General features: G+C 38.7%; 1 long non-coding RNA gene and 1 pseudogene across 1 annotated transcript in view; one reads left to right on the forward strand and one right to left on the reverse strand.

Annotated features, from left to right (window-relative positions):
• Positions 1 to 2,865, forward strand: part of LOC140621834 (uncharacterized) — a 33,590-nt gene extending 30,725 nt beyond the window's left edge. Inside the window, exons 3-4 of the long non-coding RNA XR_012021560.1 lie at positions 495 to 548; positions 1,805 to 2,865. This is a non-coding gene — a long non-coding RNA (uncharacterized lncRNA). The remainder of the gene's footprint in view (positions 1 to 494; positions 549 to 1,804) is intronic.
• Positions 2,866 to 13,740: 10,875 nt separating this feature from the next.
• Positions 13,741 to 17,957, reverse strand: LOC140621396 (hydroxymethylglutaryl-CoA synthase, cytoplasmic pseudogene; annotated as a pseudogene).
• Between the last annotated feature and the right edge of the window lie 4,292 nt (positions 17,958 to 22,249).

Consider the following 22,249-nt stretch of genomic DNA (forward strand, 5'->3'; position numbering starts at 1 on the left):
AGTAAGAATATCTAGAGTTTGGAGGAGGCATAAGACAGTGCAACAAGGACAGCTGCAGCGAAGTACTCTAATCCATTGCAAATCATAAGCTAATTCTCTGAAGCAAAAGAAAGATATCACCTTAGGAGAAATAAAATAATTTAAACAGTTGGAGGAGGATGGGGTGATAGTGTGTGTGCCATGTACACACACACACACACACACACAAGTGTACCCTCATTTGCAATAGAGGACACCTTGAAGGGTTTAGGAGCAACAGTCTGTTTAGAAAGAGAAACCTAAGAATATATTTGCTTCACCCTTTTCATAAAATAAGGAAATGCCAGTTTTCTATATCGGAGTGTTGGCTAGGTCAGTACTGATGCAGTAAAACCTCTCAAACTTGTGTTTTCTCAAATCCTCGTGGATAAATTTGCTGGGCCAAGGCACTGAAGAACCTTCTAATCCTTGTTTTTTTTTGTTTTGTTTTTTTTCTTCTAATCCTTGTTGAAAAGGTTGGACCATGTTCTGAAGGCAGAGAGATGTCATTCAAGAGTTCTAAGAAAATGGTAATGATCAGAATGTGTTTGTATTTATTTATTTATTTATTTATTTATTTATTTATTTATTTGAGACACAGAGAGAGAAAATGAGAGAGAGAGGCAGAGACACAGGTAGAGGGAGAAGCAGGCTCCATGCAGGGAGCCCAATGTGGGACTCGATCTCGGGACTCTAGGATCACACCCTGGGCCGAAGGCAAATGCTCAACACTAAGCCACCCAGGCGTCCTGTTAAGGGAAAATTTATAAGATATATGGAAATTTGAGAAGAAATTCCATATGTGAGTTATTGCTCTCTCTCTCTACTGGTCCTGGAAGAATACGTGTTCAAGTTGCTTTTATAAATGATTGCTTCTCAAAAATGGCAGATGTATTGTTAAAAAACAGTATGATTTTTATTATTTTAATCACCATTAATGCTAATAGCACCCTGAGTTGATAAGTACATTCATTAGGCTCTTTGAAGAATGTTTTCTGAAAGAATAAATTTTTCTCAACATATTTGGTTATGTATATTGTGACTCATTACATTTCCATAGTAGTGCTAAGAAATATGTTTTAAAAATTATTTTTGTTTATTCCTTAATAGCAATATTTTTAATGTCTTAAATAGTAAAGAGATGCATCTCTCCATCAAGTTGTAATTGAGACTAAGCAAAGTATTTTTAAAGTTTTCATATTTATTAAATATAAATATAATTCCATTCATTGATAGTTAATATTGCCTTAGTTTTTACAGATTATCATAGATAACCATGATTTTATATTGTTTGAAGTATAAAGATGGAAAACTTTGTAGAGTTATTAATTAGTCCTGAATTTGTGAATGTATATGTTAAGATTTTTCTAATTCAAAAGAAAATTGGGAAGCAAACAGCTTTGTTATTTATTTTGCTGAATTCCTATGACTGAATATTCACCATTTTATGTGCATCTTATGTAATGAAATATATGGATGTTCTGTTACATAAAACAAAGTAAGCAATATATAACAATTTGATGTAGAAAAACATTTAAAACTATTTAAGAAATAAATGATATGAAGAATAATCATAGGAAGAGTTTTCAATGTATCATTTGAAATGCTTATTTAGTCATCTGATTATTATTTTCCTATTTTTTAAATTTTTGAGTTGGCTTTACCAGATGAATTTATTGGGCATAACATGCAAAAGTATTTGTATATTAGTCAAGAGTTTTAGAGAAACAGAATCAGTACAATGTGTGTATGTACATAAATTTTTTTTTTTTTTTTTTTTTTTTAGGAATTGGCTTATGTGATTATGGACACTGGTAAACCCCAAGTCTGCAGGATAAATTGACAGACTGGAGACCTAAGAGAGAGTTGATTTTGCAGCTTGAGTCCAAAGACAGACAGGAGGCTTCCTTCTTTGAAGGAGAGGGAATTTTCTATAAAACTAGTTTTCTATGAAACCAGTGATTTTAAGGAAAAGTCCAAACATCCTGAATCTTTAAGTGTATTGTTATTTCATAGGACATCAACTAACTGGTAGAATTAAGGCTTGCTCTTTTTTATACCCTATTTTCTTCTTTTTTTTCCCTCCCTCCTTCTTTCCCTCCTTCCTGCCCTTTCTCCCTCCTTTTTTCCTTCCTATCTTCTGTTTCTTTTTGCAAGCATTGCACGTTCATTTTCATTTAAAGAGATATAGAAAGGCAACTCAAAAAAGGATATACAAAATTTTAGATGAGGATCTTTTTTCTTCATTACACCTATGCATATGTGAGCAAGGTTTTATTTAAACTTTTAACAAGGTTTTATTGTATCCATAGCTGAATGAAATACTTAAGCATTAATAGTTGTTTCAGAGGCATGATATAGTTTATGTGCAGCACACTTTATTTTATCCTAAATGTTTATGATCTAAAGAATAAAAACAATAGTTTAAATGTTCAAGTGACTTTCTATTCAGTGTTTATTAGAAATAGCTCTGATAGCTATGACACATAATATTCATAGCACAGCATACATATAATGAAAGTTCTGATTGCTAGCTCTTACTGAGGCAGTATCTACCCTGTTATTGCTGATGTTGGTAAGCTGAACACAGAAAATAGCACAGCAGAAGCTTCAATACAAGGCAATAGCACTTTCATAACTCATTACATTCAGTGGGAAGTGTGCACACATGTAACAAAGAGCAGAAATTTTGGCTAATAAATCTCTAAGACATTTCCTTTTCCTTTTTTTTTTAAACTCTACACAGATGCTATTGTACATTTCAGCATCTTAGATGGAGAATGGATAGTTGGAGGCAAGAAATTTTTTAAATCTGCAAAAATTCTTGTTATCTAAAACACATGCACACATACACACACATACAGAAACAAAATGAGAAGGGCATAGTAGCTTATTAAAATGACTTATTTAAAAAGCCTTTACTATTTTTTGTGGTGGTGCTATGAATGTATCTAGTGGAACCAATGTATGTGGATGTTTTCTGATCACTTCATACTTTAGATTGGCTGTGTGTTTGTGTATGCACCAATGTGGGTGCATACTTGCATGCGTGCATGTCAGCGTTCGAGTGCATAAAAATAATAGAAACAGCAGAAACTTATTTGGGTCATATATAAATCTTAATTTAAAAATAGTGACAAAAGATATACTTTTTTTATTCTCCTGAAGTTTCTATTTCTAGATAAACCTAGAATCGTTTTATCTAGCCTCCAGGTGGCTCTCGCCAGCCCTTGGGGATCAGGAGACGTCCTCATCCTCATGGTGACCTCCATTTCTGTCCAGGATCCTGAGCTGAAAATGAGGACACCTGTTTTCAGCCTCTGGCTTACCCGGCGGGAATCATGGGAACTGCCCAATCCAAATTGGACCCTGAAACTCCGTTGGGTTTTCTAGTGGCCAATTTCAAGACTCTGGGCCTTTTCCCAGGACCTCTTTCCCTTTCCCAGAAAAGGCGCCCCCTCATTCATTACTGTGCAACGGCCTGGCCCCAATATTGCCTAGACAATCGGTCCCAATGGTCTCCAGAGGAAACTTTTGATTACCAACTTCTTATGGATCTTGATCATCTTTCAGGCACCAAGGCAAACGGCACGAGGTTCCTTATATACAAGCTTCCTGGGATCGGCGCTCCCACCCCTCCTTCTGCTCCCAATGTTCCACCCCCCAGGTCCTTTTGGTGTGGGCGCCGCTCCCTCCCTTCCACCTGTTCCCTCAGCTCCAAAAGCCCCCCAAACCTTTCCCCCTTCTCCTCCCTTGGAGTCTCCTGAGACTTTGGCCTGTCCACCTACTAGGGGACGCTAGGCTTCCCTCCTCCCTATCCGAAACCCCCTGCCCCCTCCTTCTCCTCCTGCCTCCCAACCACACACCTGTTTACCCGTTTCTGACCCCCAGCCTTCACCCCCTACCTCCCTCTGATCTCCATGTGCCCCAGATCCCGCAGGGTCTCCTCCTCCCCTGACCTGGTCTGCCCCCTGCAAGAGGTGGCAGGAGCTGAAGGGGTTGTTGGGGTCCCTGCTCCATTCTTGCTCCAGGACCTTTCCCAAGTTAAGCGGCTGGGCTCTTACTCTGCTAACCCGGGAAACCATACCGAGGAATTCCAACATTTGGCGCAGGCCTGTGGCTTGACTTAGCATGATTTGCACGTTATCCAGACCACCACCGTCACCCTGTCACCCTGTCACCCCGGAGGAGAGGGAGCGAACTCAGGCTGCTGCTGCCGCCGCTGGGCCTGCGCGGCCGTGCGGGTCGGGGCTCGGGCAGTTCCCGCCGTGGATCCCGGGCGGGATTATCAGACTGGCCAGGGGGGCCGCTGGCGCCGGGACCACATGGCCATTGTCATCGCTGCCATGCGGGCGGCCTCCAACAGGGCCGTCAACTATGACAAACTCTGGCGAATCCTTCCAACCCCAGGCGAAAACCCTGCAGTTTTCCTTAATAGGCCGACTGAGCCCTTAACCCAGCACCCTCCCCTGCACCTGCCTCCGCAGCCGGGGCCGCCGTCCTGGCAGCCCGTCTATCTCTCGGTCCTCCCGATACCCGATACCCGTAAAGCATTAAAGAAGGCCAGGGAGGGTCCTCCAACTCCCACTCTCTGGTGAGAATCTCATTCAAGGTCTTTAACGCCGAGAGGAAGCGGCTGAACCTAGGAGGCAGGCAGACTCCCGCGGAAGGTCCAACTCCAGAGCCCACCGTGGCGGCAGCCCTGCGGCCGGCTCCGGGGCCACGGAGGGGGAACGAGCTGCAGCCCGCCTGGGCCTTGCTTCAAACGCGGAACCGAGGGACGCTGGGCCCACCGATGTCCCAGCCCAAGGAGTCCACGCGGCCATGCCCTCAGCGTCGAATGATGCGCCTCTGGAAACCCAATTGCTCGGCTCTCAGAGGATCCTCGCGGATCTCCACGCGGAGGAAACCCTGAGCCCGTAAGTGCAGCCCTTCCAGCTACTCGGAGTGGACGAGGCCCGACGGCGCCGGACTCGGACACCCCCGACCCAGGCTGAGCCCGGGGTCCTGCCCCAGGCGGCGGGTGAGTCCTGTCGGACACGGAGGCGACCCACTGTGTTCTGCCTTCCTACTCGGGGCCAGTTCCCGTCTCCAGTAGCGGGGGTGGGAATTGCTGGCACCTCCTCTATTGCAGGGACCACCCCACTCCTCTCTTGCAGCCTGGATGGGCCCCCCTCTCACATTCCTTCCTTGTAATTCCTCCTGCCCAGCTCCTCTCCTCGGCCGGGATATCCTGCACAAACTCAAGGCCACCGTTCATCTTTCTCCCTCACCTCCTGCAAGGCTATAATTGGAGTCAGCTGGGGTTGGTCCACCTGGGGACGGAGACTTTAAGGAATATCCTCAAGCAGCTGCCCAAACTCCTTTTGTTTTAGGAAAATTCCCTGTCTTATCAGGCCCGACGTGGGCTGCCTGTTCCCCCTTGTTGGCGGGAAGACTTGGCGTCTGCTCCCCTGTCGGAGCTGATGAGCTCTAGAACCGGGAGATCGTTCTCTGCCTTCTGGCAGCACCTCCCCTCTTCTGCCTCCCCCTCCTCCTGTTTCGGCAGTGCCCTGGGTAAGGCCTGCAGAGCTGGCTTCTAGGCTATCCCCGGTGCCCCAAGTGAAGCAGTTCCTTCTCCCCTCACCATCCAGGAGCAAGAAGACCACAAATTACTTAACGCTGCCCACTCCAGGTTCCTCCACCAGTGTCTCGGGTAAAAATTGACACTGAGGAGCAAATTGGTTGACTTTCTAGGTGGGACATAAATAGGTACTAAATTTATTGGTTTAACTAAGATAGGTCTTGAAAATTATCACTACTAAGCCTGAAACTTTTGTTCTATTGAGGTTTACTGAAGGTCATATAAACTCTGTTATCTCTTTGCAATTTGTTAGTTAAAAAAAAAAAAAATGGCTAAAATGATGGTTAATTGTTTCCAAGTTTTCATAGGTAATTGTTAAAATACCTTTCAAAGTCTTTGGTAACCTGAAACCTTAAAGTTATGCCTGGATGATAAATGGGATTGAATTCATTGGACATCTAGGTCTTTTCCAAAAAGGAAAAAGTGCTGAAGTGTTAATTAATGGACATTACTTTGTGCTTTTAACTTCTGAAGGATATTCGAATCTTTTGGTGAGCATTCTTTGTACTTAACTGTTTCATAAATTTGCCATAGAAAGAATTGTTTTCTCTTTGCCTGCCCAAAAAAAAAAAAAAAAAAAAAAAAAAAAAAAAAAAAAGGTTTCTATTGTTTTGCCTTTATAGGTCTTTAATCCTATATAGGTGTTTTAAAACTTTCTTAAGATTTTAACAAACTTATACAAACCACCCTAAGTAACCAAACTCACACATGCGTGCACAGGAACTACTCCAAACCCACCTACAGACTAACCCAACTCAGGACCAGGACCCCTTCTCCTGGGTAAAACTTATACAACAAGGCACTTCTCTCGCCAGCCTTTCCGGCATGGGCAATCTGTCCCACTGTTTTATCTGTGCCACCTTGGGCAAATCCCCCCTGGTGGCTATTCCCTTCCCTAATGTATTTAACTGCTCCAACCCCACACCCACACCTCTGGGACATTCTCCCTCTCTCAGCAACATTCCCTCATTCACAGACCCTCTCAACCACCAATTCCCTTTCTGTTATTCTATCCCCTAATCTTCCCTCTGCAAGGCCATCCTGTCAAGGCCTTAGCTCTCATCACGCTCCTAACAGCAGTTTCTTTTGGTGCAATGGCACCCTATCTAAATCTCTCAATACCTCTGCCTCCCTCCTCTGTCTTCCTGTCTCCCTAGTTCCACGAATAACTATCTATAGTCAGGCAGAAAGAGCCCTCCTTACCGGCCCTCCCCTAGAAAAACAACAAAGGGCAATCTTTCCCACTAGTTGTCGGTGTCTCCCTGTCCTCAACCCTGGTGGCCACAGGGTTGGGTACGGGGGGCCTTAATTCACTCTGTAGATTCCACCAGGGGCCTATCTGAGAGGTTTCAAATGGCCATCCAGGCCTCAGCAGAGTCTCTGGCTTCCCTACAAGGCCAAATAACCTTGGTGGCCCAGGTGGCTCTTCAGAACCGACGTGCCTTGGACCTCCTTACAGCAGAAAAAGGAGGAATTTGCATGTTCCTCAACGAAGAGTGCTGCGAAACAGGTGTAGTTGAGATACCCTTGCCAAAGTTCGAACAAATTCGCGAAATGTGTCAGGAGTCAGTCAACCAACTTCTTTTACACCCCTAAGTTCACCTGCCCACCTCTGACATGCCCCACGACGCCCCTATATCAGCAGGAAGCAGCCAGATCTGAATCGTGGCTCCATTAAAACAAAATAAAAATATCAGAATGTTGGGTTGGCAAGACTGGTGACCTCAAAATAGCCGACCCAAGGCCAGAAACCTCCCAATAACGATGCCTTGCCGCCCCACCCCCATCTCCCTGCCAAAAACTCTTTATAGATCCCCCTGATGTTTGTCTGGGTGCCACTGACTTCCCTGACTTGTGCCTCCTCTCTGAGTCAGGGAAACTCGCCCGGAGGGCTCCCCATTAGAGCACTCTCCAACCTGGCTCTGCTATCTTTAATTTTGTCTTCCGATCATTAAAAAGAAAACCTAACACATTTTTTACTTTTTTCCATCACTTGTGAAAGAACTGATATTCAGACAAGGCACCCTAGTTTGGTATCTAGCCAAGTTGAGTATTCTTTCTAGTTTGGTGAAAGTTTTTACATATTTCAAATTTACCTTTGATTTCCAGTGTCCATAGTTCTAACTCTGATTTTTTTTTTAAGATTTATTTATTTATTCATGATAGACAGAGAGAGAGAGAGAGAGAGGCAGAGACACAGGCAGAGGGAGAAGCAGGCTCCATCCTGGGAGCCCGATGTGGGACTCGATCCCGGGACCCCAGGATTGCACCCTGGGCCAAAGGCAGGTGCTAAACCACTGAGCCATCCAGGGATCCCCCTCTAACTCTGTTCTTAAGGAGAGATCAAGTTCTCATCAAAAAGTTATCACTAATTCATCCGGGATTTTTGAGAGAATGTTTTTTGTTGTTGTTTTGAGACAGCAAATTGCTGACAATTACATAATTTCCACAAAAATATAGAAGACTGAATAGTAGTTTAAATCGTTCCAGATGTTTAATATAACATTTCTACACAGGACAGTGGCCCCTCTTGTAGTCCAATTATTAAAATCTAGGTTTTGAATAAAACCAAATCTCTTTGTGTTTTTTTTTAAGACTTTATTTATTTATTCATAGAGACAGAGAGAGAGAGAGAGAGAGGCAGAGAGAGAAGCAGGCTCCATGCAGGGAGCCTGATGTGGGACTCCATCCAAGGTCTCCAGGATCATGCCCTGGGCTGCAGGCGGCGCTAAACCGCTGCGCCACAGGGGCTGCCCCAACCAAATCTCTTTGATAGTAAACAATTTATTTCCTCTCTCCTTCCCTCCCTTTCTTCCTTCTTTTTTCTTTCTCTTTCCCTTTTTTTCATGCAGAATTAAAGTAGATCAATTTGTAATAAACATACAAAGGTGGTCACCATATTCCATTATTTGATGAGACAAAAATATAATCATGACTAACTGAATAAAATTTGTCACAACTATAGGGTAAGATGAATTATATCAACTCTGGATTGTTGATATAATTGTTTACCAAAACCCCCAAGAACATAAGACATACCCTGATTCATCGTGCTAAGAATTTAATGTAGACTGACATTCTTTTTTAGTGAGAAATACTAAATCTCGACAGACAGCTTTGCCCAGACATCTTCAAAAGAAATTGAATACCAGGAGTATGCAACATGAAAAACGTGTAATATATTCTAATAAAATAGAGTTCCAAACCATGAAGAAGCACGTTATTCTAAAATTATCTGTATTGTGCAACTAAAGTTTGACTCTCCCTTAATCTAGGACAAAGTATTTTCAGAAAATACTCACAGACAATCCAAGAACCAAAACTTAATTAGAATTACAGTCCATGATGGGAGAACGAGAGGAATGGCATACTCACCAACTCATTGCATTTGTGATCATGTGAGAGAACTATTTTTTTTTTTTTTTTAATTCAACAAGCAAGAAGGAAGTCCTCTCAGGGATTATTCTAAGACTCATTCTGAAACTCAGAATTACACTGTTGCTTTAGTCTCCATCTCTAGGAAATAATGAGATAAAAGCCCATATTTGCCATTCTATAGGTTATGTGTCAGTGGAGTAATTGATGAGAGTATAATTCAACTTGCCCTATAGTTGTGACAAATTCTATTCAGTTGGTCATGATTATGTTTTTGTCTCATCAAATAATGGAATATGGTGACCATCTTTGTATGTTTATTACAAATTGATCTACTTTAATTCTGCATGAAAAAAAGGGGAAAGAGAAAGAAAAAGTAAGGAAGAAAGGGAGGGGAGGAGGGAGGAAATAGCATTGTTTACTATCAAAGAGATTTGGTTTTATTCAAATCCTAGACTTTAATAATTGGACTACAAGAGGAGCCACTGTCCTGTGTGAAAATGTTATATTAAACACCTGGAATGATTTAAATTACTACACTAATATGTGCTGATGTCACTTAAAGTTTCACTCCCTGTTATGTATTAAAGGTTTGTGTCTCCCCAAAATTCATATGTTGAAACCCTAACCTTCACTGTTGCTGTATTGGGTGATGGAATCTCTAAGGAAGTAATCGGGTTAAATAAAATCACAATGTGGGGAATGCACCTCAGAGGATTAATGTCCTTATAGAGAGACACCAGAAAGCATGCTCTCTTTCTCCATCCCTACACACCTAGGAAAGACAATGTGAGGGCAAATCAGTCATCTGCAAACCAGAAAGAGAGTCTTAACCAGAAGCCAAACCCTGCTGGAACTTTCAACTTTCGCTTTCCAGCCACTAGAACTGTAAGAAAAAATTTTTTTTCGTATCTTTAAGCTGCTTAGTCTGTGGCATTTCATGTGCAGTCCAAGCCTGCTAATTCATTCGCTGTACTCCAGACACACAACTCCAAGAACTCCTTCAGTCTTTAGGTTTGCTCTGCCCTAGTATCTTTCCTGACCGATTCTTGTTACTAATCAACATAGCCCTTTACCTCACATCATGAACAGTTTTATTCTATGTCTTCAGTTGTCCAGATATCTGCTGCTGACACTGTGACCTGTTATATCCAAAAGGGGAAATATGAAACTGGGGACTGACTGGTTATAGAGCAAAAAATTCCTGTCCAACAAAGACGGCTTCGGGAGCAGTGACTAGAGATAAGGAATAGAGCCCTTTCATTCTAAAAAGCAGTAGGCAAAAGGAAGGGCTGAGAAAGGGCTAATTTCTTATATATATATACATACAGTATATGTAAAAGTATGAATCTTACTGTATGTTTTTTTAACTTGTTTTGTGCATGTTTTCTGTCCTGTAATGAATCTGATGGCATTTAGTAGCAGAATTCAGCTATCCCTTTTGCCTTGTGAGCAATGAAGCCCTGAAGAAAGCAAATCTATTTTAATTCTGAATATCAGGTGCTATTTAAAACATCAGTAGACTTTGATAGTTTTTATTTTAAGGAACTCTGAATTCTGACCCAATTCTGTCACTAAGTTGTATGTTTCATATGTTTGCTGTATATTTGCAATTTTACATATTTTGAGATTGTCTCTGTTTTCTTTAGCTCCTTTAACATATTTATTATATTACAAATTTAAGTTGTTGTCGTCTAAACTAGACTATTAACTAGATTCTTCTTTAACAGATCTCGGAGAAACATAAAATGACATTGATAATTTCAGTGATGTTGTTTTCCTTTGAAATTTAATGAATAGTTGAATGACATATGAAAGGAGAAGATATACAATGTGTAGGTTTTATAAAGTGGAAAAATACAACAGAGATTTCTACTTCATTTTGCTAACTCTGACGTTAGCAGCAGCCACTCCTCTATTTGTCTATAAATGTATAAGTGACGTGTGCCTGGACATTATAAACCTTTAATATAAAAAATCACATTTCAAATTAGTTTGCATGGCTACTTTTAAAATTCAAACTACTTTTCACAGTTAAAAACCAAACAAACAAAAAGAATAACTTACAGATCTAGCCTGTCTCAACAATAAGGTAAATCCATCTGGTTGAAGAAACTATAAAGGCTTTCCTCAGGACCAAAAGAGTTTGCTAAATTTAAGATTTAGGAAAGCAGAGAATGCACTATTGTAATTCTGTAAGAGAAATCTGCAAGAGAAAGAGACTGCTGTGTGTTCTCGGAATCCTAGTTTACAACTTCCTGTTCCTTCAAAGATCGGTTGGAAAAAAACTGAAGATGTGGCCAAATTAATTTTAGAAATTTACTTTTTAACAATTTTTTATTGTATTGTTTTATAAATGAGGCATAACTCAAGGGCAGATTAATGACTAAAATGCATTTTGATTTAACTATCTTCTCTGATAGTGTCCTTGAGTTTGCTTTTTGAATCACTCTTACCAAGGAAAGTTATACAGATAATAAAACAATAGGAATCTATACTGGGTAGTTTTATCAAATTCACAATCAACTTAGAATTTTAAGTCTGAAAGGACTGTAAATGTGCCCCCCCCCCCATTTTACATAGTATTTCAAGGGATAAAGGTACTTGTTAAACTAAATTTATTTACCTTAGTCTGTGATACTTTGCATCATACTGAATCCTAGTTTATATCACATTTTAGAAAAGGATACCTATGGGTTAATCTTGTTTAATGGCTATAAGACCTGAGGATACAAGGAAACTAAAATTATCATCTATCTGACATTAGTAAAGGTGAAAGAAAGGCATTTACTCTCAAATGTACTCACTGAAGAAAATGCCCAGGACTGTTTTTGTTTCCTAGTCCTGAAACGTCCACATATATCTTTGTAGAGCTGTTCATGATGATCTTTATAAAAAATTATAAAGGTTTAATTTTTTTCCAGTGTGCAGCAGATGACAAGAAACTAACCAATTCCCACTGATCCTCTTAAATTCCCTTGGGTACATATCATATTATTTTCTGTTGTTTCTGCTTTGCTGAAGACTTAAAACCCTTCATTAATGTTTCAGACCATTTTTCATCACATTTTTTGCCAACAGGTAAAATGGAAAAGGAGACATACCATGCAATTATTAAAATGGTTCTTGCCAGTTTTCTATGTCTTGAACTGCAAATCCTCTGGATTTCCACTAATATTTCAAGTTTTTTTCTTTTGTTTTTAATTTCTCTAAAACTTTATTCAAAGTTATTTACCTCACTGTTAATAAGGTGTACAGTTAATGCTCTGTGCCAATATTATGAGGCTTGCCCATTGCCAGCAACGGACTTTGAGAAAAACCCATTTCCTGACACCCAAAAGTTAAATTACTCTCTTCAAAACATACTAAACTCCCAATACTTGTGAAAGTATTACATGCACCATTTTCCCATTAGTCTTTAAATGTGAACTTACATTATTAATCTACATCAGTGGATGTTAAAGTCATTTTAACAAATTGTACAAATCAAAATACCACTAGTTAATATTAGACAAGAGTATTTTACACACATTACATTACATATTACCTTGCAATTTGAAACATTACAGTTCATGCTTGTGTAAGTTTATTTTAGATAACTGAAACTTCACAGAATTTAACAGCAAATAAAGTTTAAAAAATTTAGTTCTGTACATTCGTTCCAACTATCTCTATTTTACAGTCTATAAGGCTCATGTCATACATAGTTCAGCACCAAAAATATCTACAAAACTATCTAACCAGTCTTCTTATTCATTTCATGTTGTTGTTGTTGTTTTAAGGTGAAAGTCTGAAAAAATTCTTTATAAATCCTACTCCCAGACCTTTAAATGGAATACTTTTTTTGGCTAGTCATACTATATAAAACTTGGGTTGTCCTTTTATTTATTTTCATTGAATAGATACCAGAAAAAGGGAAAAGAAAGGAAAAGAACACTTACATCCTGAATTTAGGCTGTCAGTCTGTAAGTTGAATTTGTAACACTGAAGTATCACAGGTAACCTAATAATGCCCTGTGCCCCATCCTTCTATTTTGTTTTAAATTTTTAAAAGACAGCCAGAAAAATGTTTTATTTATTCTTTAAAATAAGGCGCAAAGAAAGATTGCAGCAACATCCTCATACACCTCTCTATTACCATCTCCACCTTGAATCAATGATTCCGAAGCAGACCCAGAGCTACGTCCATAGTTTCCCAGTGTACCATGTTGTCTATACCAGACATCTATCTGCTCAATGCTAGCATCTCTCTGTTCAGAGGTCATTATAATAACTCGCAACTGCTGGCCTGGATTTAAAGCAACATTCCAGTTTCCAGAACCATTCCGACTTTTCTCCCTCTTTAGGATTTATGAATTATAGAAAAAGAATGTATTTGTCTTGCCATTTCTAAACAGGGTTTGTGCATACCACATTTTAAGACTACATTCCCTAAACTAGAAACTTTTTTTTTTTTCAAAAATCACAGGTACTTTCAGTAAGCTTGTTGGTTCAAAGTACAAAAGTCTTACGTGTTTAAAAAAATTAAAATTGGAGACTAGTACCTCGGCTTTCTTTACCTGAAGCACACGATTCATGATACCACATTTAAAAACTAAGCTTCATGCATACAAATGGCCAGAGAGGTATGAAGTTTACAGAGCCCTTTAACATTATTCCTGTAGATTAAGCACTGGATGGACCACAATAGGAAGCATGTGAGCAAATTGAGCAAAGAGACTCCCCCAAGAATACGATAGTTTTCCATACTTCATGTCAGTCACATAAAAAGTTACACAACATGTAATCCTTTAAAATTGTCCCCAGACATCCCATTCCCAGAACTGTTCCTATACAGACCCTCCACCCCAACCCGCACTGAAGTCTTCCACCTCATAGAAGTATCTTAATGCTCCCTGTTACTAATGACAGCTGCTTGGGGTTCTGCTGCTGTGGCAGGGAGTCTTGGCACTTTCTTAGCAGGACTTGGAATATGCTCAGTGGCTGCACTTGAATGTATGAGTCCTACTCCTTCACCCAGAGTATCGTCGCTGGGGGAGGGCTCTGGGCATAGGTCCTCCTGTGCTTCTCATCCACTCTGACGAGGTACCAGGTCCCTTCGAAGAGGGAATCTGCTGAGCTCTGAGGAATATAGTTCATCAAGTGATGAGTGTGCTCTCTGAGCTTCATGTTTTCAGCAAAGACATCTGGTTCCACATAAGTTCTTGTGTCAAGTCTTGATTTGAGGTCACATAAACTTGCTGTTATTTTATCAAGACCAGACCCTGGTGTGGCATCTTGCATAACTCCAAGGGAGTACAGGGTGGCAGCCAAACCAGAACCATAAGAGAACACACCAATCCTCTTTCCTGCCAGCTGTTGAGGTGAGTACTGTGCTAGAACAGAAGCGAGGGAGCCATAAACAGACGATGTGTACATATTTCCATTTTGATTTGACACAAGCAAAGATGCCTTTGTTTTCTGATTAGAGTTCAGCACTAGCCTTCATAAATGCCTTTTCCACATCGCTATCAAACTAAGTATCTTCTAATTTAACATCCCCAAAGGCTTCCAGGCCATTATAGATACTATTTTTATCTCTGTTCTGGTCATTAAGGATGTCATTCAGCAAAATCTGAGCTAGAGACTTCTGAACCAGCTTACAGTAGGGTGAGTGGAAGATCATGAAACCAAAATCATTCAAGGTAAAGTCTTTATCATTTCCCTGTTTCTGCCACTGGGCTCGGATCTTTTTGTGATAGACAGAATAGTAGCGGTCTAGTGCACCGAAGTACCACTGTATGGAGAGTTTCCCATCTACTATAGGATATTCCGAAAGCATGTCAGGCTTGTAAAAGTCATAGGCATGTTACATATGTGTCCCACGAAGTCCTTGGTCAAAAATTAAAGGCGCATTTGCCCCAATTAGCAGAGCAGCAGATCTCACTTCACCTGTAGGTCTAGAATTTCCTGTGGCATATACAGCAATATCTCCCGCAACTACCAGGGCATACTGTCCATCCCAGGAGCTGGACTCAATCCAATTAACCCCATTGAAGACAGCAGCTGTGCTTCCATAGCATGCATTAGTTGTATCTATTCCTTCTATATCTGTGTTCCCAGACTCCTCAAAGAGCTGCATCAAATTAGTCTTCACGGATTTTGATTTGTCGATGATTGTCTCTGTTCCAACTTCTAAATGCCCAATGCAATCATACAAAATGCTATCTCTCCATAAGATTCTGAACCACAGTCAGGCAAAGAGAGTTGCTATCTTCTCTATCTGTGCAGAAGCCCATCTTGGCTTGGCCCATGCCAATAATATACTTTCCAGCATCTACACCATCATATTTTTCCAACTCTGCTTGATCAACAAATTGAGAAGGAAAAGAGATCTCAAGGGCAGCAATTCCCACATCTTTTGGCCAGCAGGCTTCTGCATTCAAAGGAAGTGGCCCAGGCGTGGTGAGAGAGCCAAAGATACCCAGGCGGTGGCCGTGGAAAGGGAGTGAGCCACGAAAGGGAAGTACCTCATGTTTTTTTCTTTAGAGAATCTCACTCCCTTCTTAATTGGGATGAAGACTTGAATATAGACAGCATTTTGACAACTGAGATAAAATTGGTCTTGTCAGTGTCACAACTGACATACGTTTGGCCTTCTGAAACCATACAAATCTATTATGGAAATTAAAGAAGATTTTACCTTAATTATAGGATAATTTTCAAATGAAAGCAAATGGAAATTGAAGTCAATAGGTGTATGAAGTTCTACAAATAATACTTTATAAGGGAAAAATCAGTACTATCAATTTGTTTTTTTTTTTTAGTACTATCAATTTGAAAAAAAAATAAAATTAGCAAATACCTTGTGTTTCATGGAAAGTTATACTAAAAGAAATAACACGAGTTAATAACTTTTGAGTATTTTATTCTAGATAGCCAACATATTTTTAAAGTAATATTCGTTATAATAAACTTCCTTCAATGGGTTAAGTTAGGCTATACAATTTTTTTTTTTTTTTTTTTTTGAGTACAAGTGAATTTTTAAATATGTCTCTGGTACTTTGCTTTGGGCTTTCTTCTGAAAGAAAACTAAGCAGAAATTTCCTGAAGAGGTTTATAGTGAATTGAAAGAATGGAAGTCACACTGAATAAAGCTAATGCAAACAAAACTTTGATTCGCTATTTAAAGCTTCATGGATTCTAACCTTTTAAACTTGTATTTTGCGAGCACACAAATGACCTTTAAACTAAGTGGTACCGTCTGTTGTTACATTCGTTGTAGTTTGATCCTGGTGCTGGGTGTTGGATTTCTTTTTTTTTTCTTGACATATCCTTAGAAATGCTTCTGTGTTCCAATAAATGGTGATAGTTAAATAGCATCAAAGGAAAAAGAAAACTCTGTCAGAAGAAAATTTTCTGTCTATGCACATCTTAATTTAAGCAGAAAATTGAAAGAATTGTCCAGTGACACAATAACAAATTTATGTTCTACAATTTTCAGGAATAGGTTCAACTCATCCCATTTGGCTACTTAGCATAGAAGTTAAGGTGGCAAGATCTAAATTCTAAGACTGTGTACCTCTTTCCGAACATGTAGCCTTGGAAATTTTAATTAGCCTCTGAGTTATCCTTCCGTAATTTAGAAAATGAGGGCAAGACTAAACATTCCTTAGAGGGTTTTGTTGAGGATAAAATAATACAGTGTTTGTAAACCAATTATTTTGTTGCATGGTTCATGTTCAACTATTGCCAACTATTATAACTTTGATAATATTGAAAATCATTTCCATTCAACAATCCAGTTAATGGCTACAAACAACATGGATTTCCTGGTGCTTCTATTGATAGATTTCTTTTCTTTTTATTATTTTTTTCTTTTCTCCTGCCATAGTATGATTATTCATAAGAAGAGACTGAGCTCTTGATCTCTGCTTTCTAGTTTATATAGGGCAGGAAACTTCTCAGAAACTTTTATCGTTACTACATTTCCCATATTTCTAGAAGCTCACTTGATCCCCAACAAAGTATTTTTACTATTTTTTTCTTTTTTACTGACATCCTGGGATGGTTGTACTATTGAGACTCCTTACTCAGAAATAAAAACTATTTTAGAAGAAGCATTATATAAGATGTATCATTATATTATATAGTTTATTTGTATTCAATGCTCTTGAAACATAGCTCCTACATAGTGTAGCTCATGAATCTCTGAAATTTCAGAGAAATGATATGTAAGCATTCACACCTCTCACTGATCAATTATCTATCCACAATCATAACATTTACATGAGATTATCAATTATTATATATTTTAATCATATATCTTATAAAGATACTCCATAAAACTATATATAAATACATATACATATATATGCATAGACATAGTCTATATGTGTATATATGCACATATGTATTTATATGTGTTGTGCCCAAGATTATGTATCTGAGAAACCACCAAGGAGCCAACACCGATGCAAGCGCACGAGAGTTTATTTGGAAGCTCGAGCTTGGGTCCAAGTATACCTGACACAGCGGAGCAGGGACTTGGACCCCGAAGTGGGTTATAGCTGGGTTTTTTATGGGCTGGTTTAGGGGATTTTCAGAAGGGGTGGAGGAATTTCTCAAGTTCTGTTTACATTCTTATATGGGACTTTCAAGGGCATTGAGCTCTGTTCTCATTCTAATATTGGGCTTTCTGATATAGGATTCTCTGCCGAGGGCAATTCTGAACTCTGTTGCCTTTCTGATATGGGATTCTCTGCCGAGGACATTCTGCAGTTTTTTCTGTAAAGTTCAGCTCTTATTCACAGGGGCCTAAGATGGCTGTACTTGTGCTAATGCTAAACTTGAGGTGGAATGGCCTTAATTTTTTTCAGCCTCCACAATATGCTGCAGTAATGTTTTGAATGAATGTTCTTAAAAGTCTCAGAATTCAAACCATCAACTGTGAGTAGCCCATATTGGACACCCATGGCTATATTTAGGGATTGGTAGAAGAAATTTTCTGAAAAGAACTGTTTATTTTAGTAATGTAAGTAATACTTATCATATTATGAATCCTAGGACAATGATAGTTGGTGTCATGGATCTGTACTTTACTGTCACCAGGGAATTTGAAAAAGTATGGAACCAGGCAAAGCATGCAAGGTAGGGGGACTAGTTATAGATGAGAAGTCTGTTCAGATGCTGCTGCTCACAAATGACTAGAGAGGAAATTCACATGGAAAAGAACAAACATGTATTTGGGAAGTGTTGCAAGAGGGGGTCAGGAGAACTGAAAATCAAACAGGTAAACATTAACAAGCAAAACCTGAGAATTCATGGAGGGAATTTTAAGTATCAATCGTATATAAATATTGAATAGAGAAACAAAGTTCATAAACATAATTGTTGCATAGGCTTGAGAATATAGGTCCTAATACTGATGTATTATGTACTATGTCTTGTATCTGTGATGGCCACTGGAGGCAGGAAGTTCCAAATAAAAAGATACTAATTTTAACTGAAAATAAATAAGCATATTAGTGTGTTTACCTTCTGGATAAAGTTACAGCTTCTTTTTGTGACTCACATATTTTTACAGGGAGAAAAGATCATGGGCTAGAAGTTGACAGGAAGCCACAGCGCATCTATTTCTATGAGATCTATTTCTCATGGGCATGTTTAAGACTTGTAGAAGATACTAGACAAGGTTGTGAAGTAAGGGGTTAGGATAAGACCAAATTATACACTTGATGAGAAACAGGAAGGACTACAGAAGCTTTTCAATAGAGATCCAGTATTTCCCACATACAAATTTACTGAAAAGGCAAAGTAGCTTAAGGCTGTTGTATAACCAAAGCTATTTGTTTCTTCAGGAGTTATTTGAACTATAGTAGGTGTAAAACTCCAAAGTTCATTAGAGAGTTTGTTCTCAAAGGAAAGGAGAAAAAGTAAGATTGTGTCAAAGTTACAGATAACACAGCATTTATTTATAAAGCATATTTAATATTATACTGGGCCTAAGTGGAAGAAAATATTAGCAAGAATGTGTACAGAATATTAACTGAACTCTTTTAGTAAGAGTCATTATAATTACTTTAAAATATTCTGTTCATTATGAAATATTTTGAGAAAAAAATTTATAGATCAAGAATTGAAATAATCCTGAATGGTGTTAATGATTTTAATAAACTGTTTTTTGCAGGTAGAAAAATACGGATTAATGGAGATTAAAAGTTTAAAGGGATGTTAACGCTCATGAATCCAATCTTATCCCAAGTTTTCTCAGCATCAGCATCACTTGGAAACTTAATAGAAGTGCAAATTCTCAAAGCTCTCCCTACATTTAGTACACTCAGGTTGGGTCTCAGCAATCTTGTGTTTTATCAAACCCTCCAGGTCCTTCTTAAACATGCTACATTTGCAGAACCACTAATGTACTATTATACTTGAATTAGGATTGCCTGAAGGAAACCAAATAAGCAAAACCAACAGCAACAACAATGAAAAAGAGGTTACTACTTCAATTAGATTTTTAGAACAATAACAAATTTTTAGTATAATCATGCCCTACATGGTACATTATTTGTTATTGTTCGTTACTTGTTTATCTGAAGTTCAAATTTGTTTCTTTTATCTAACAATTCTATCTAGAATGGACAAGACTAGAGATAGATTGGTCAAGGTAACCCTTTTATTTTATTTATATTTTATTTTATTTTATTTTATTTTAGATTTATTTATTTATTTACTTATGAGAGAGAGAGAGAGAGAGAGAGGCAGAGACACAGGAAGAGGGAGAAGCAGGTTCCATGCCGGGAGCCCGACATGGGATTCGATCCTGGGACTCCAGGATTGTGCACTGGGCCAAAGGCAGGAGCCAAACCGCTGAGCCACCCAGGCACCCCCACCCTTTTATTTTAAACATGGAAATAATCATGAGACTCCTAGGTGGCTCAGTGGTTGAGTGTCTGCCTTCTGCTCAGGGTGTGATCCTGGAATCCTGGGATCAATTCCCATATCAGGCTCCCAGTGAGGGGCCTGCTTTTCTCTCTGCCTGTGTCTTGGCCTCTCTCTCTGTGTCTCTCATGATTAAATAAATAAAATCTTAAAAAAACAAAACATGGAAATAACCAGATTTAAGAAGATAGAATAAATGATCATGTTCCAAAGTTGATTTATTTCAAAAGATAGTCTGTGTGCCAATATGGTGAATTTTAAGAGCTCCATGCTCCTTTCACAATTTCCTCCTGATATACCCTAAACTCAGTGGAATGTTGTCTTAGTCTTCTAGTGCTGCCATTATAAAATACCATGGGCAAGGTGGCTTAAAGAATAGAAATTTATTTTCTCACAATTCTGGAAACTGAAAGGCTGAGATCAGGATGCTAACATATAGATAGAACATATCATGTTCTAGTGATAGCTTTCTTCTTGGCTTGCAGAAGCCCTCCTTCTTGCTGTGTTCTCATATGCCAGAGAGAACAACTCTCTAGGATCTCTTCTTATAGGGGCACTAATCCTCTCATGAGGGTTCCTCATGACCTCATCTATACCAAAAGCCCCATCTTCAAATGCCATCTAAACAGAGTTAGAATTCAACATATGAATTTGGGGGGGGACACAATTCAGTTCATAGCAAGTTATATGTCTTATAAATGTAAAACAAAAAAAAGGCCCAAGAAAACATATTTTGAAATTTAATACAAAGATGAATGCTGAAATACCTACTAAAATCTAGTATTTCTGAGCAAAGTTCTGGAATGTTTTTGGTCTGAACTACCCACATTCATGTATGTATGTATGTATGTATGTATGTACATATGTATGTATTTATTTATGATTTTATTTTTCCACAAGACAGGCAGAGACATAGGCAGAGAGAGAAGCAGGCTCCCTGCTGGGAGCCTAATGTGGGACTCCCGGGATCAGGACTGGAGCTGAAGGCAGAAGCCCAACCTCTGAGCCACCCAGGTGCCCACATTCATGAAGTTCTAAGCAGTGCAACAATCAATGAAGCCACATAATCCAGAGTATAAACTGAGTCTGCCCATATTGTGTAATATCCACCAAAGTGCATATTTACTAGAAAGGATTAAATTTTTATTAAGTTAATAGACCTTATTCTTTTGAGCAGTTTCAGGTTTGCAAAAAATACAGTGTTCAATATACCTCCTCACTCATCCTCCATTTCTTTTATTATTAACATCTTTTATTAATCTGCTTGTTTGCTGCAATCAATGAGTCAATACTGATACATTATTAACTAAAGTCCCTTGTTTACATTAACTCTTTACATAAGATACTTTGCATTTTATATCCTGTGGGTTTTGGCAAATGTATAATGCCACGTATCTACCATTACAGTATCACACATAGTAACTTCATTGCCCTAAATGCCCCTGTGCTCAAGGATTCATTTCTAAACCAGATGTTTTCATTGATTGCAAAGTGAAATCTCTACTGCAGATATCTAAAAGGAATTATTTGAATGAAGGAAGAGAAACATCTTTCATTCTTATTCTCACAGAAGCAATTACTGTGGTTGTACATTTGTGTTTGCATTCTTTTTTCTTCTTTTTGTTTCCAGAAAGTTAAAAGGACTAAATGGTATGGCCTTTATTCATATCCCAATATTCACTTAGCATACTGCCAACTAAAATTAAAGAATTCGCTAATTAACCAATTAATTTAACAGAAAATAAGAATAATTTTAAAAGACCCAAAGAAAATCAGAATCTTCTTCCTTGAGTCTTTAGGCAGCACTAAGTGACATAGAGGGGATATTTATGCTACCTTCCTAATAGCAAAGCAATCTTTTTTATTTGCTGTATTCAAGCACTAGCATCTGTTGGTTACACATCAGCTAAATTTCATGTTGTTAATAGTCTGTTCAAAACAGCCACTTCAAAGATTTCTTTCTGTAGCTGTGTTTGATATTGGTATTTGTTCTTAGTCCTTTGTGGGGTACATTAATTGGATCATTTTGCACTAATCGAAACTGTTTGGCAAACAGTTACTTTGGCAATTTGGAATAGAGTTTCTATTTTTGTCTTGCATGCAGGCTCTATTTGGATCAGAGTAGATACAAGAAAACTGATGGATATGCATTTTCTTCTTACCAGTTCCTAGTATTTTAGCCTCATGTTTAATTCTGTTCAATCTGCATACCTTTATAAATAATAGGAGATTTTAGTTGCAAAACCCTTTTTAATTACTATACCTTTCTAGTTCAGCTGGCTGGAAACTATACCTATTTGGGTCACTATA

This window comes from Canis lupus, chromosome 30 (genome assembly GCF_048164855.1).
Source record: "Canis lupus baileyi chromosome 30, mCanLup2.hap1, whole genome shotgun sequence".
Taxonomy (NCBI): Eukaryota; Metazoa; Chordata; class Mammalia; order Carnivora; family Canidae; genus Canis; species Canis lupus.